Source organism: Pinus tabuliformis, chromosome 4_1 (genome assembly GCF_031772625.1).
Source record: "Pinus tabuliformis cultivar Carrire ecotype Pingquan chromosome 4_1, CPIR1, whole genome shotgun sequence".
Taxonomy (NCBI): Eukaryota; Viridiplantae; Streptophyta; class Pinopsida; order Pinales; family Pinaceae; genus Pinus; species Pinus tabuliformis.
In genome coordinates this window covers 602,160,835-602,174,291 of record NC_142303.1, presented here as the reverse complement: position 1 = coordinate 602,174,291, position 13,457 = coordinate 602,160,835, and the positions used below count along the sequence as shown (strand labels likewise).

The window sequence follows — 13,457 nt, the reverse complement described above, 5'->3', positions numbered from 1 at the left end:
CTTGTAAGGGTGGGCTACTATTAGCTCGACCGTACACTTGGATAGTAGCTATAGGGCAGAGTGGGCTTGTCTTTCGTTTGAGAATGGGTTTCTCTTTCGCATCATATTCTCTACTCAGCGCGACTCTCCCATGTGTTTCCCATTCAATCCCTGCAAATGACCAGACGATTCTGTTTAGCAGTAATCACCGGAACCCAGCATCTTACCACAATAAATTATGTTGAATGATAATAAAAGCAGATTTCCATTAATTACAAAAGACTGGAATGATATACACCAAGAAAGAAACTGAAACAACACTGAGAGAACTAGTGTCATTTCCCAGGTACGGAGGAGATGCGCACGAGCGTGAACCCTGTGTTCCAGAAACAAGAACTTACAGTGTCATTTCCCAGGTACGGAGGAGGTGCGCACGAGCGTGAACCCTGTGTTCCAGAAACAAGAAGCAAGCAGCATCGGCAGGGCTATCAATAGGTTTTTATTTCTGAGATTATAAAGCAGAAGAGAAGAGTCCCTTTCAACCATTGAACAGGAACCAATTCATCTAGGCAGAAGGTCAATGCCAGCAACATGTACTCCTGTGAAGGTTTTCAGTAAAGCTAAGGGCCTCAGGCTGCAGAGTGAGGTTATTAGAGAAAAAGGGTGGCGATATTTAGCAAACGGTCCAGGACCTTTGCCTCAAGTCACAAGAAGGCAAGTGCAACTAATTACGGAAGATTTCACGGAATACGGAAAAGGGACGATGCAAAACCTCTAAATCATAGGGATTTCAGTAAAGATTTAGTCAAGGGCTTGGAAATGAACCGTTTGGTAAAAAAATTCAGATATTCTGTGAAAGAATGCATGAAGAGTTTGTATTCATATTCAAGAGGTGCAGTAAAGATCTAGTGACAGACCTTGGTAATGAGAATATTAGCGAAAATATTGAGGCATCCGGTAAGCGACTGGCTCTCGGATGCACTCTCCAATGGAATACTAAATGCGTGCTTCGGTATAAACTCTTCCTGGCTTGTAGAAGTAGCGTTTGACAGATGACACAAGAGCTTGTTGTCATAATCCAAGCAGAGCAAGAGCAAAGAGCACGGTGAAGCAATTATAAAACCCATAATTCCGAAGTGAACTGAAGCTTCATATTGGGATTGGTACTGTTTGAAGGTCATACTAGTCTGCATATTAATTATGAGAACATATATATGAAATGGAATTCAAGGGAGAGAACATGAAAACATAAATATAATACAAATATTCACCCTTCATAATTGCTATATCTTATTTACTCCATGTTGAAGTCTGTTTACTGGGCACGCTCTTCAAGCTGCATATCCCTTCCTGGTAGGTCATCAGAGGACTCGACTGATTGGTAGTGTTAAAGGCATACTTTGCATGTTAGACAGGAGAAGCTGCAAAGCAGCAAGTCCCTGCCTTCAGGACAGAGAGTGAACCAAGAGATAACGAGTGCATTGATGTTGACAGCATTTTTCAAAGTGCTTCAGAGTGGGCAGGGACTGAACCAAGAGCTAACGAGTTGTAGTGCAGGGACTGAACCAAGACCCAACGAGTTGTAGTGCAGGGATGTAGACATCATTCTTCAAAGTGCTGTAGTGCATTGATGTTGGCAGCATTCCTCAGAGTGCTGTGGCGGTGCCTTGTTGAAATCTGTCCCCTGTGATGAGGGCGTTGGCTCATAACGATTTCTGCGAGACACGAAGAGGTGTGCCTCTTGTAACTTAAGTATCTGATGCTATTTATCTGTTACCATGCTGTGGATATAGTTGTAATGGATGCCTAGCAGAAAAAAATCATCCTGTTTTATATTTACATACATATATTCAGAAATTTGAAAGTATGGATATAGAAAATGAGTGTTCATAGAAACTCAATATTGCTCTGAAAATAGTTTATAAATCAGTAAAATGTTTTAATGATTGTTTTGTTCAACAGGTCATGTTTTAATTTTAGGTGTCTAGTGATTTGGAGTAGAGTGTATCCTTGTATCCAAGTGAAATATTAGGTGTATGAAGTCACTTGTTAGCAGAAACATACGTTGTAGACTATGTTTGCATTTTCTTAAAGCAGATAGAATTTTACATTAGATAGAACCTTGACACCGAATGGTATATGGAATTTGTAATCTTAATCATAGCATGCTTAACTTACAGTTGATTTGTCCGTTATCGTTGAGCATGAAATATGTAACATAGTTAGAGTTGCTTGTCGTATTTTAGGGTTCGAATCTTGCGTATTCATGTAGACAAATGCTGCCGCTGTTATGCCTTCTTACAAGTGCCGGTTCAGACAAATGTTGCCATTGATATCCCTTCTTACAAGTGCTGGTGCAACTTTTGCATCTGGTATGGACATCCAGAAACTGAGAATGACATTTAATACCTCAAGATGACACTTGAATAAGAGTATTGTTTAGATACCATTAAAACTTTGAAATGTTTTTTAAGATGAAATTATAAAAATAACAAATATATTAGGTGTTATATATGATGGAAACGTAATCCTTAGAATTTGGATTATTCACTTGAGAAGAAGGCAAAAAGCCACAAGTGAACCTGAAGAGTCACGAGGAGTCTAAAAGACCTCTTGGAAGATGAAACCAAGGGTCAGAAATTGATGTATTTATTCATTATCATATGAATGAATAATGCATCTCTGGCTTATCAAAATCTGTGGATCTGTCTTCCACTTTTGTGAGTCTCACAGTGGTATCAAAGCGAGGTTTTTTTGAGAAATCCACAAGTTTGTGAGCCAAAGTTTTGTGTGGCCTTCTTTGACATGTGCGATCTTCATGGGAAATTGCAATGTTCCACCAAGACTCTGGTGCGGGGAGACATAGGGGGGACGTGTGGGAGTACCCTCAAATTTTAGGGAAATTTCAGGGGTGCGGGGAGACGTCAAGGTATATATATATATATATATATATATATATATATATATCTATATATATATATAATTCAAGTTCATATTCATTGTTCACTGTTCAATAATGAAAGCATAAAAATATTAAATAGACAATTGCATCATTGTTCCATCCTCATCATTCATTTTGATACATACATCATTCATATGACATACTCAAGTCTCATTATTGAATAATTCATACATACCATGAGATTCGATTAAAAAAAACATAAAAATCAATAATGAAACATTCAAATACATTGATCCATATCATTCATCATTCAATGATTCATCATTCTACAATCTACATTGATTTAAAAATTAAATTCAGCATTCATCATTCTAGAATCTAAATTGAAAGAAAAACATACTAGTATATTTTCAAAGTTTGAACACTAAATTTATATAACTCAAAGTTTGAACCTAGGTTTTAGACTTTTAGTTATTTAATGTTTTTTTGTTCTATTTAGTTTTAATTTTAAATTTTTTTAATTGTTTTGATTTTGATTTTTTAATTTTTAATTTTTAATTTGGGTCTTATTAGACAAATTTAAAGGGGGATGCCCAGAAGCACCCTTTTTGAAGGGGGATGCCCAGACGCACCCTTTTTGGGGAGTCTAGACTCCCACACTGAAGGGGGACTCCCAAACGCACCCTTTTTGGGGAGTCTAGACTCCCACACTGGGGAAACACACCCCCTTGCGTCTCCCCGAGACTCCCCAAAAAGGGTGCGTGGGGAAACGCACCCCCAAGAGACTCCCTGTCCTGGGTGCGAGGGGTGCGTGCACCCGACCCTAGGGGATGCGTCCCCATGGAACACTGGGAAATTGTGCTTGATTTGGATATTCGTGGCATTGTATCTGATTGTCCAAAATGATCTCTGATCAGCGCTCGTTTTTCTTTGCCTGGCTTTAACTTCTCCCTTGCTTAACTGTGCTATTCATCTACTTTATGCCCATTTTATTGATGTCTGCAGCCTCTCTATCCCTTGCAGCTACTAGACTCTTTGCACTACATGTAGTGGATTTGCCCTTTATCCCTACCGCTCCTTTCAACAATAAGACAAATAAATAAGCAAAGATTGACAGCCTGTAGGTTTTAACCCTGTACAAAAATTACCTACAAACGAATTCTTAAAACCTAAAATATACAATGGTGAGAACATAAAACAAATATACACAGAGATTTTCCTCTGGATTCCAAAACCAGGACTACCAGATTGATTTTTCTTTATTCCTTTCAATGTTACAATACATATATATACATGCTGAAGCCATCCATTAATTCTGGATTAGAACCTAACCGTAGTTCCCTTGACCGAATCTACAAAATACCATGGGCAGAAAACCCTCATGCCCAAAACCATGTGCAAAACCCATGCACAAAACCATGGGTAGGTCCGCCCACCATCTTTGGGTCTGCCCCCCATCCTTGGATCCGCCCAACTATTATTGGGTCCGCATAATTTTTTTCCTTGAGGCGCTGCCCTGGACCCTGTAGGGGGGCTAACACCCCCCTGTGACATCCCCGCTATGCCTGGTGCAACGCACAACACGTGGAACTAGTTGTGGAAAGACTATAACACATACCCAACACAACCTTGGTGACCTTCTTCTTCACTTAAATTATAGTAAGACGTACATGCTTTATACTATATTGTGTGAACATGAGGCTTGGCCCAATCACTGTTTCTGTTAATTGGTTAGCCTCACGCCCATCAATGTCCATGGATTATCATATTTATTCATGTTCAATTCTGTAGAGAGCTTAGAAAGAAAGTGAGGGGAGTATTGTTGTTTGTGTTTATTCTTGTCGCTTTGGTTTCTATTGTAGCGTTGGGTGTAGGAGACGTTGAGGGTTTGTGGAGGTTGAAGTTATAGGGCGAGCATTGGAATCTGAAACCGTAACCGGGTTCATTACAATCAATGCATTGGTATTCATTTGCGACATGCGCATAAGTTAGGTTGTGTTTATGTAAATTATGTATGTATGTTAGCCACGTGGGATATATCTTTAGTGGAAAACCTTGTACGTAGAGTTTATTCTTATGTTTCACTGATTTGAGAGTTTGGACTACTCATATAGACCATAACTGCTTTTGCAATCCAATTCTACCACATAATTTCAACTCTCCATGTCATGGAGTTATTGCATTCAAAAACATTTGTTTGTATTGTTGAAAATTAGCGAGTGAAAGTCTTCTTTGGCTTGTGCCTTAGTCAAAGAGAGCACAAGTAGTCCTTAGCATGCATAAGGTCCTAAAAGTTAGGACGAGTTCCTAAAAATTAGGATGATTGCATGAAGCAGTTTAACTCATGCGTTTAGTGGGAGGCTCAGTTTGTTGTCTCTTAGTGCGAGTTAGTTTTGGAAATTGAATGCGAAAAGTCTCAGTTCTAAATTGAGACTAGACGAGTTACAACAATCAGTTTGACTCAGTTAACTCATCAATCACTAGTTCGACTTCCAAAAATAAAACTTGCCAAATTTAGCTTATTCGAAAAACCTATAAGGAGGACGAAGGCACAAAATTAACTCATTGTTTTGTGAGCACGAGTTGGTGAGACAAGCCAATAGAGAGCATGAGTTTTGTGTGTGAGCTAGCAAAGCTAGGAAGAGCATGAAGGAGAGGCCTATATGTAGTGTTTGGCAAAGAAAATTCTTGCTGGTATGTGCTAGGAAATAGGAGGAATTTCCAGGGCCAACGCAAGGATTTAGGAGCTAAGGACAAGGTTGTTGCAAGCAAGTTTCAGCTAAGTGTTAACAAAGAGAACAACCTTGTTCTCTAAGTGAAACAATTTGCCTTGTAATTAATTCTATTTGCTCAACTTTGTCAATAAAATTTCTACAACTAGCAAAGGGTTTTCCCAGTTGGGTTCCCTAGATTTTTTTTGTTTGTGTTTTTGGCTATTGTGTGACCGTGTTTAATTTTGTTCTATTCCATTGCAAACAAGTAGAGAAATTTTGTGTCTCAATGAAAAAAAACTAGTTTTCAGATTGTCATTAGAGCAGTTGGAGAATTTCAAGGAAATTCTACATGGTATCAGAGCAGGGAACAAAATAAAGACCAACACAAGGTGATTCATTCATCACAAGAGCAATTCATCATTGGAGAAGCACCTGTGGTAGCCGCAACCTTGAAGAGGAGCATATATGGGTTGTTTTGGTGCATAGTTTTTGGTTGCTATTTCTCTGTACAACAGGTTGAGTATCTCTGTGATATTACAGGTAGGGCCGAGCCCTAGGTTGAGGCTGGTCTAAGGTCTCAAAGTGCTGGAACAATAGTATAAAGGTGGCCGAGTGATAGCACAGAAAGGAAGGCCTAGTGGAGAAGGTATAACACAATTTTCTGAGGAGTTTTTGGGCCAAAATTGGAGGGTTGATGTGGACTGTCATCAAGCCCTAACCAGGGCCTAAATTCACAGGAGTTTATGCACAGGGCTGAGAAGGAGAAGGCAAAAAGAAGTCATCTTTTTGAGGTATGTATGTGTCTTTCATGTTGATGTAATTGCTAAGTGGTTGTGTCCAGATTGGATAGATTTGGTGGGTAGCTTGAGTGCAGGTTGGAGGGCTGTCAAAAGTTACCTTATTTGAGCCCTAAGTACAACTCCTTGTGAAGGACTACAAGGTTATTAGTGGGCAAGTTTTGGAGGGCTCTCTGGGGAAGCACGATGGCATACCAAGGATTGAGAGCAAATCACTATTTAGAGGGAGCATTGAACTTCGTTCCATGGAAAGGGAGGATCATGATAGTTTTGGAGGATAATGGGTTGTGAGAATTTGTGAAGTAGGCTATACCACCACCACAAGATCCCCAATAGTTGACCCAACATACTAAAATGATATCAAGGCAAGGAGGATTATTCTAGAAGGGGTTAGAGATCATATAGTTCCTCATATCCATGAGAAGAAGACAACTTTGAGATGTTCAAAACTATTTTAGAACTATATTAGAGTACCGGTGATACCGGGAAGCTTGCTCTTAAGGAGAAGTTGAGGAGTATCTTGATGAGCAAGGATGAGCCCATCGTCATATATTTGTCAAGGTTCACTCAGTTACGAGATGAATTGGGTGTTGTTGGCGTGATTGTATCTGATCATGATAGTTTTGGAGGATAATGGGGTGTGAGAATTTGTGAGCAGGCTTTACCACCACCACAAGATCCCCAGCAGTTGACCCAACATACTAAGAATGATATCAAGGCAAGGAGGATTATTCTAGAAGGGGTCAGAGATCATATAGTTCCTCATATCCATGAGAAGAAGACAACTTTTGAGATGTTTACAACTATTTTAGAACTATATCAGAGTACTGGTGATACCATGAAGCTTGCTCTTAAGGAGAAGCTGAGGAGTATCTTGATGAGCAAGGATGAGCCCATCGTCACATATTTGTCAAGGTTCAATCAGTTACGAGATGAATTAGGTGTTGTGGGCATGATTGTATCTGATCATGATCGTGTGAGTTTGACCTTAGTGGGACTGCACAAGTCTTGGTATGGTTTCCAGGATGCCCAGTTGGGAAAAGTTATGGATTGATTGTATTCAGGAGGAGAGGGACTAGAGATGGTAGATCAGTTACGACAGTGGATGAGGAGAACCTTGCTTACAACCTTGCCTTGGTAGGCAAGGGCAAGGGCAAGAAGGGCCAAGGAGAGTTCGAGTCCAGTCAATAGGGCAAGAAGAAGGATCTAAGCAAGATCAAGTGCTTCCACTGCCATGAGTTTGGACATTATGCTACTAAGTGTCCTAATCGGAAGGAGGAGTCCAGTAAGGATCATGTAGCTACATCAACGAAGGTAGATGCATTTTCTGCTTAGTTTGAGAAAGATTTCTTATTGATTGCTTGCATGGCAAGCTCAACAGACAACAGTATATGGTATATTTATTCAAAGGAGCATCTTTCCACATGACCGGGAACAAGAAGAGTTTCAGCTTCCTGAAGGAGAAGGACATGCGGTTTCAGATTGAGCTAGGAGATGATGGTCAATGTGGAGCTAGAGTAGTTGGTATTGTTAGTTTTCAAAAGGAGTCAGGTTATCCTCTTCATCTCAGAGATGTTCTCTATGTTCCAGGATTGAGGCAGAATCTTTGTATCGGTAGCTACCCTTGAGGATAAGGGATATGGTATCATCTTCAGCAGAGGTAAGGCTTACCTCCAACTCTTGGCTTTTGGATGTATGAAGCAGATAGGTTTGAGGGTGAAGAATCTCTACAAGTTCCAGGTAGAGACAGGTGCAACCTTGAGCAACAAGGCAGACATAGCTGAGAGTAGAGAAGTGATGGTTGAGGAGACAAGAACTCAGAGGGAGTCCAGTTGGAAATTGTAACTAGGTTTGGTCTTCATAATGACCTTTGTATAATCATGACATTGTATATTTTGTATAAAGAAAGAAAAAGAAAGAAAAGAAAAATTTTATTTTATGTAAAGCTTCATGCTCAAGTTTAGGTCAAAAGCATGTTCTTCGTGCTTATAGGTCTTTTTAGGACAAAGAAGAAATTATGTCATGTTTTATGGTCCCATTTGGACTCATTGTATTAAAGAAATATATTTATTTTGTCAAGAAAAAGCCATTTATTTCTCCAAGACCAAGTCGGCCCCAGTTAAAGACAAGCCGACCTAAGGGAGGGTTGTTCGACCCCTCAAGAAGGCTATAAATACAAGGAGCTCAACCTCATTTGAGACACTCGCCCATGATTAGTTCGATCTGCAATAGCGAACGACGAGGAAAAGAAGGAAGAATCGAAGTCTCTTGGGATAATCTCTCTCTCTCTCTCTGTGCCCACATTTGCGAAGTTAGGGTTTCTGTGTAGCTGCAGTTGCATGAGGCTGAAATTGTAGGGCCGAAATTCTGAGGAGTAGTTGCAAGGCCAAAATTCAAAAGCGGAGCTGCAGAAGGTCGAAGTTTGGAAGCTGTCTTAAAGAAGATCTTGCTGGGGGCTGACTTGGTGCTTGGGAGGGTTTTGGGCTTTGGTCTTTGGGTCTTGGAAGTCTCATTGTAAGAAGATTCTATAAGAAGAGAAGCATTTCTTTCTTGGTTTTCCCTTTGGAGGGGTTTTGTTTTGGCTTGGAGCCTATATCTTGTGTACTTTGTCTCTTTGTGATCTTCATTGTTTTTGGATTGCTTGATGAACAAGAACTAAAGAAGTAATAAAAGACCAACTAATATCACAAGTAATTATCAAGTTAAGGAAAATCATCTATAATCTTCAAGTCTCCTGATTTTCCAACATGGTATCAAAGCTAAGGTGCAAGAAGGAGATTGAAGATCACATCCTAGTTGGAACTACGATAAGGGTTATAAAGAGGGTTTCAAGTTTGTTCGAGATCTTACTACATCCATCAAGGGTTTCATCTTGAAGATCATTTCCAAGTTAGAAGCAATGGATGGAAGTTTATTTTCTGCTTTGTCTGGAACTTTCAAGGACGAGAATGTATGGGTTATCGACAGTGGTGCTTGCAGACATATGACAGGAGAATGCAACTAACTCCAGACTTTGTCAAAAGGAACCTCCTCTCATCCTATTGATCTTGGAGAAAAGAAGAGCTATCCAGTGAAAGGGATTGGATATACTTTGTTGGAGCTCGAATTTGGTGGAAGTATTCATCTTAACAACATCCTATATGTTCTAGGTTTGAAGAAAAACTTACTTTCTATTTCTTGTTTGGAGGATAAGGGTGATAGAATAACTTTTGTCGATGGTAAGGTTTGAAGAAAAACTTACTTTCTATTTCTTGTTTGGAGGATAAGGGTGATAGAATAACTTTTGTCGATGGTAAGGTTTGAAGAAAAACTTACTTTCTATTTCTTGTTTGGAGGATAAGGGTGATAGAATAACTTTTGTCGATGGTAAGGTTTTGGTTTTGGTTTGGGGTAAGTGCTCTAGTATTGATGATGCTAGGATGATTAGGATTTGTGAGGGAACATTATATAAACTTTTTACACCTCGATCTCAAGCCCTAGTTCACTTGGATGTGAGCCCTTCCGAACTATGGTATAGAAGGTATGGACTCCTTCATTACCGAATTTTGCCATCTCTAAGTCAAATGGTCAATGGCATCCCTGAATTGAAGGAAGAACATGAAAGGACCTGTAAGGGTTATGCTCTAGGCAAGAACGTGAAGAAGCCATTTGCAAGAAGTGATACTGGATCTTAGGAAGTTTTGGATCTCATACACTCTGATGTATGTGGTCCTATGGCACTAAAATATCTTGGAGGGCATCAATATTATGTGACCTTCATCGATGATTTCTCAAGGAAGGCTTGGTTGTACCTCCTCAAGAACAAAGACGAAGTATTCGAGAAGTTTTAGGAATTCAAAAATGAAGTGGAGAATCAGACATAAAGAAATATCAAGATTCTGAGATCTGACAATAGTGGAGAATATACCTCCAAAGAACTCATAGCCATTTATAAGGAAGCTGGGATTAAGAGGGTGCTCATCGTTCCTTATAATCCTGAACAAAATTGTGTGGCCGAAAGGAAGAATAAAACAATTGAAGAATGTGTCAGGGCCATGCTACATGATCAAGATCTCCCTCAATTCCTATGGGGAGAAGCATGTGTGACAATTGTTTACTTGCAGAATCGAAGTCCTCACAAGATTCTCAACAACATGACTCCGGAAGAAGCATTTACAGGAAATAAGCCGAATGTGGATCATCTTCGAATATTTGGGTGTCTTATTTATATTCATATACCAAAGGACAAAAGGAAGAAGTTGGATCCTACTAGTATGAAGGGCATCTTTGTTGGGTATAGTGCTTCATCAAAGACATACAAAATCTATATTAAGGAGGATCGTCGGCTTGAAGTAAGCAGGGATGCCATCTTTGATGAAAATATAGCTTACAAGAAATCAAAGGATGTTCTAGTCGATTCTGATGAAGAACATATACATATCTTTGAAGATATCTCAAGGGAAAATGATGTTCAAGATCCAACATCAAATCAAGAAGATATTGAAGGTCCTAGTGAGCCTGAGCAGCAAGTAATGGTTCCTAAAAACCAAAAGAGCCTGCTTGGTTGAGAACTACTCTATAACAAGCAGAAGGACACACAACAAAGGGGGTCTTTAGAGAAAGTACAAGACCGAATAGGTATTCTAGATATGCTGCATATATGACGAAGCTCATTGAAGTTGAACTGTCCTCCTATGAAGATGCAACTAAACATCAAGAATGGAGGAATGCTATGCAGGAAGAATACCAGTCTATCACGAAGAATGATGTTTGGGAAATCATTCCTAGGCCAAATGACAAATCAATAGTCACTTCAAAATGGATATATAAGATAAAGCATGCTGCAGATGGGAGTGTTGTCGCACATAATGTCTAAGCACCGCGACAACGGCTTAGATCGGGGGCTGTCACATTGATCCCCATTCACTCCGTTTGAGTTGTCTCGCAATAGCAGACTAAGGAGGGTAGACCCTATGGAAAAAGAAAAATGAAAGATTAAATGGGAACCAACCAACCTGGGAGACACGACTAAGCAACCAATACTTGTTTTAGATTGCGCAAGATTTTAAGGATTCAGAATGATTTGAAGAAAGTGATACTAGTGCCTTGTGGAGTCAACAATCTTGCGAAGAAAATAAGGTTCAAGTAAAGGATGGGAAATTGCTGCTGAAAAGACTCGATTGCCTCATATGCAAATGCAAAATTTAAAACTATGTGAAATGCAGGGACTTGGTTAATTTTGGTTAAATGAGGGCCTAAAATTATTTCTGAAATATATCTTAAATGTTGCTTAACTTAAGGCTTAGAAAGGTGGTGATTTTAATGTGAAAGCAGGTACTTATACCAACACTGCAAATTGTAAAATCTGCACAAGTAATTACTGAAATGCACAATGGACTGAAATGTACAATGCTGGAATAAAGCACTTTTAAATTAAAAAATTCATTTGTATGAAATACTCAATCAAGATCATTAAATGCATAATTAGAACTAGATTAGTCCTATTTGCATAAACATGTAAAAACAAATGAACTTCAGAAATTAAATTAAATGTTTTAAATTCAGATCACATTAATGAAATATCAGTCTAGAAATCCGCTCTTAAAACAAGTGTTAATACCAACAATATATTTTAAATCGGCAGTTTTGTAACCATGCAATATTCAGAAATTTCTATGTATAACAGCAAAAAATTTTAAATGACAAACTGATAACTACAATTCAGAAAATTTTTGAGTTTAATTATTTCTGATCTATTGATGTATTTGATCTAAAAAACTCAGAAATAAACTACTGAACAACAGTAAAACAATTTTCAGAATTTTGTTTGCAAAAGTTATTGAAGCTAACTTCTATTTTTGCAATTATACAACAATAAAAATGTAAATTAAATTTGCTGCTAAATTCAGAAATTTTTTGAGTTTACTTCTTTATGATCTATTGATGTATTTGATCTAAAAACTCGGAAAATTATTGAAAAACAGTGAAATACTATTCAGAAAATAACATGCAAAAGTTTCTAAAAGTAAATTATATTTTTGAAATGTAATGTAGTGAAAGATGCAAACTAATTTGCTGCTAAATTTCAGATAACTAAAATTTTATGCCACTATTAAGGGTTTAGAGGATGTGCATCAGTCAGACCCTAGGGGCTTGAATACACTTGAAGATGGGATGCTCAAGTCACTGAAAATTCTCCAATGCAAATGCCAAACTCAGAATTTTTTTGTTAAATTTTGTTAAACTTTTTAGGGAAATTTATGGAGAAAGTTTAGTGATGAAGGATGGTGAAGAAAGGGAGGTTGAAAGGAGAATGATGGGAGGCCATAAGGAGGTGGAAGATGGCCAGCGCAGGGCCTCAAGGCCCCAAAAGAATTTTCCCACGATCTTCTTGCAATTTCTCCTCAACCAACAAACAAAATGGAGATGCCCTTTAGGGCTCAAATCTCTCTTCGAAATCCACAAAATCGCCTGCAATTTTTAGATTTTTTCCTGCACAAATAGAAGACAGAAAACCCCAAAGCATGTATATACAAAAATATGAAATACTGAGAACCCCAATGTATTAGAAAATTTCTATTTACAAATCTACAATTATATTCTACAGATCTAGCAGATCTGTAGATCAAAGCCCTCTATTAGTCAAATTTAAACAAATTTTGCGCAATATTTTAGAAATAAATTTGAAATTTTAAAGAGACACAAGCCCAAACAAAAACCCTATAAGTAAGATATTCTATAAAATGACTTAAGAAATTAAAAAGACAATGGGCTCTTTTAGATTCTGTAAATTGAGAGTCAATTGGCCCAGTTGAGGACTTCTCCAAACGCCCAAATTCTGAATGATAACTTCTGTGCACTTAAATCTACTTGTTAGATTAATAAAGATTTAAAAAATGATCATAAAATTATCAAGAAATAAAAATACCTGCTACTTCTATCAAATTAAAATGATATTCCAAAAAACCCAGAAATCTGTGTAAGATACTTGTACACAGATCAATCCTCAAAGGCTATTAACCAGCGAATGCAAATAAAAGCGGCAAAATATTAAAAACAATATTACCACATAAATCTGAAAGTGGA

The 13,457-nt window shown here is 38.2% G+C and overlaps 1 protein-coding gene across 2 annotated transcripts in view; it reads left to right on the top strand.

Annotated features, from left to right (window-relative positions):
• The first annotated feature begins 810 nt into the window (after nt 1–810).
• Nucleotides 811–13,457, top strand: part of LOC149177439 (uncharacterized) — a 64,540-nt gene continuing 51,893 nt past the window's right edge. For both annotated transcript variants that reach the window (XM_089420140.1, XM_089420139.1), the window contains exon 1: nt 811–1,711. The gene's annotated coding sequence lies outside the window, so the exon portion shown is untranslated. The remainder of the gene's footprint in view (nt 1,712–13,457) is intronic.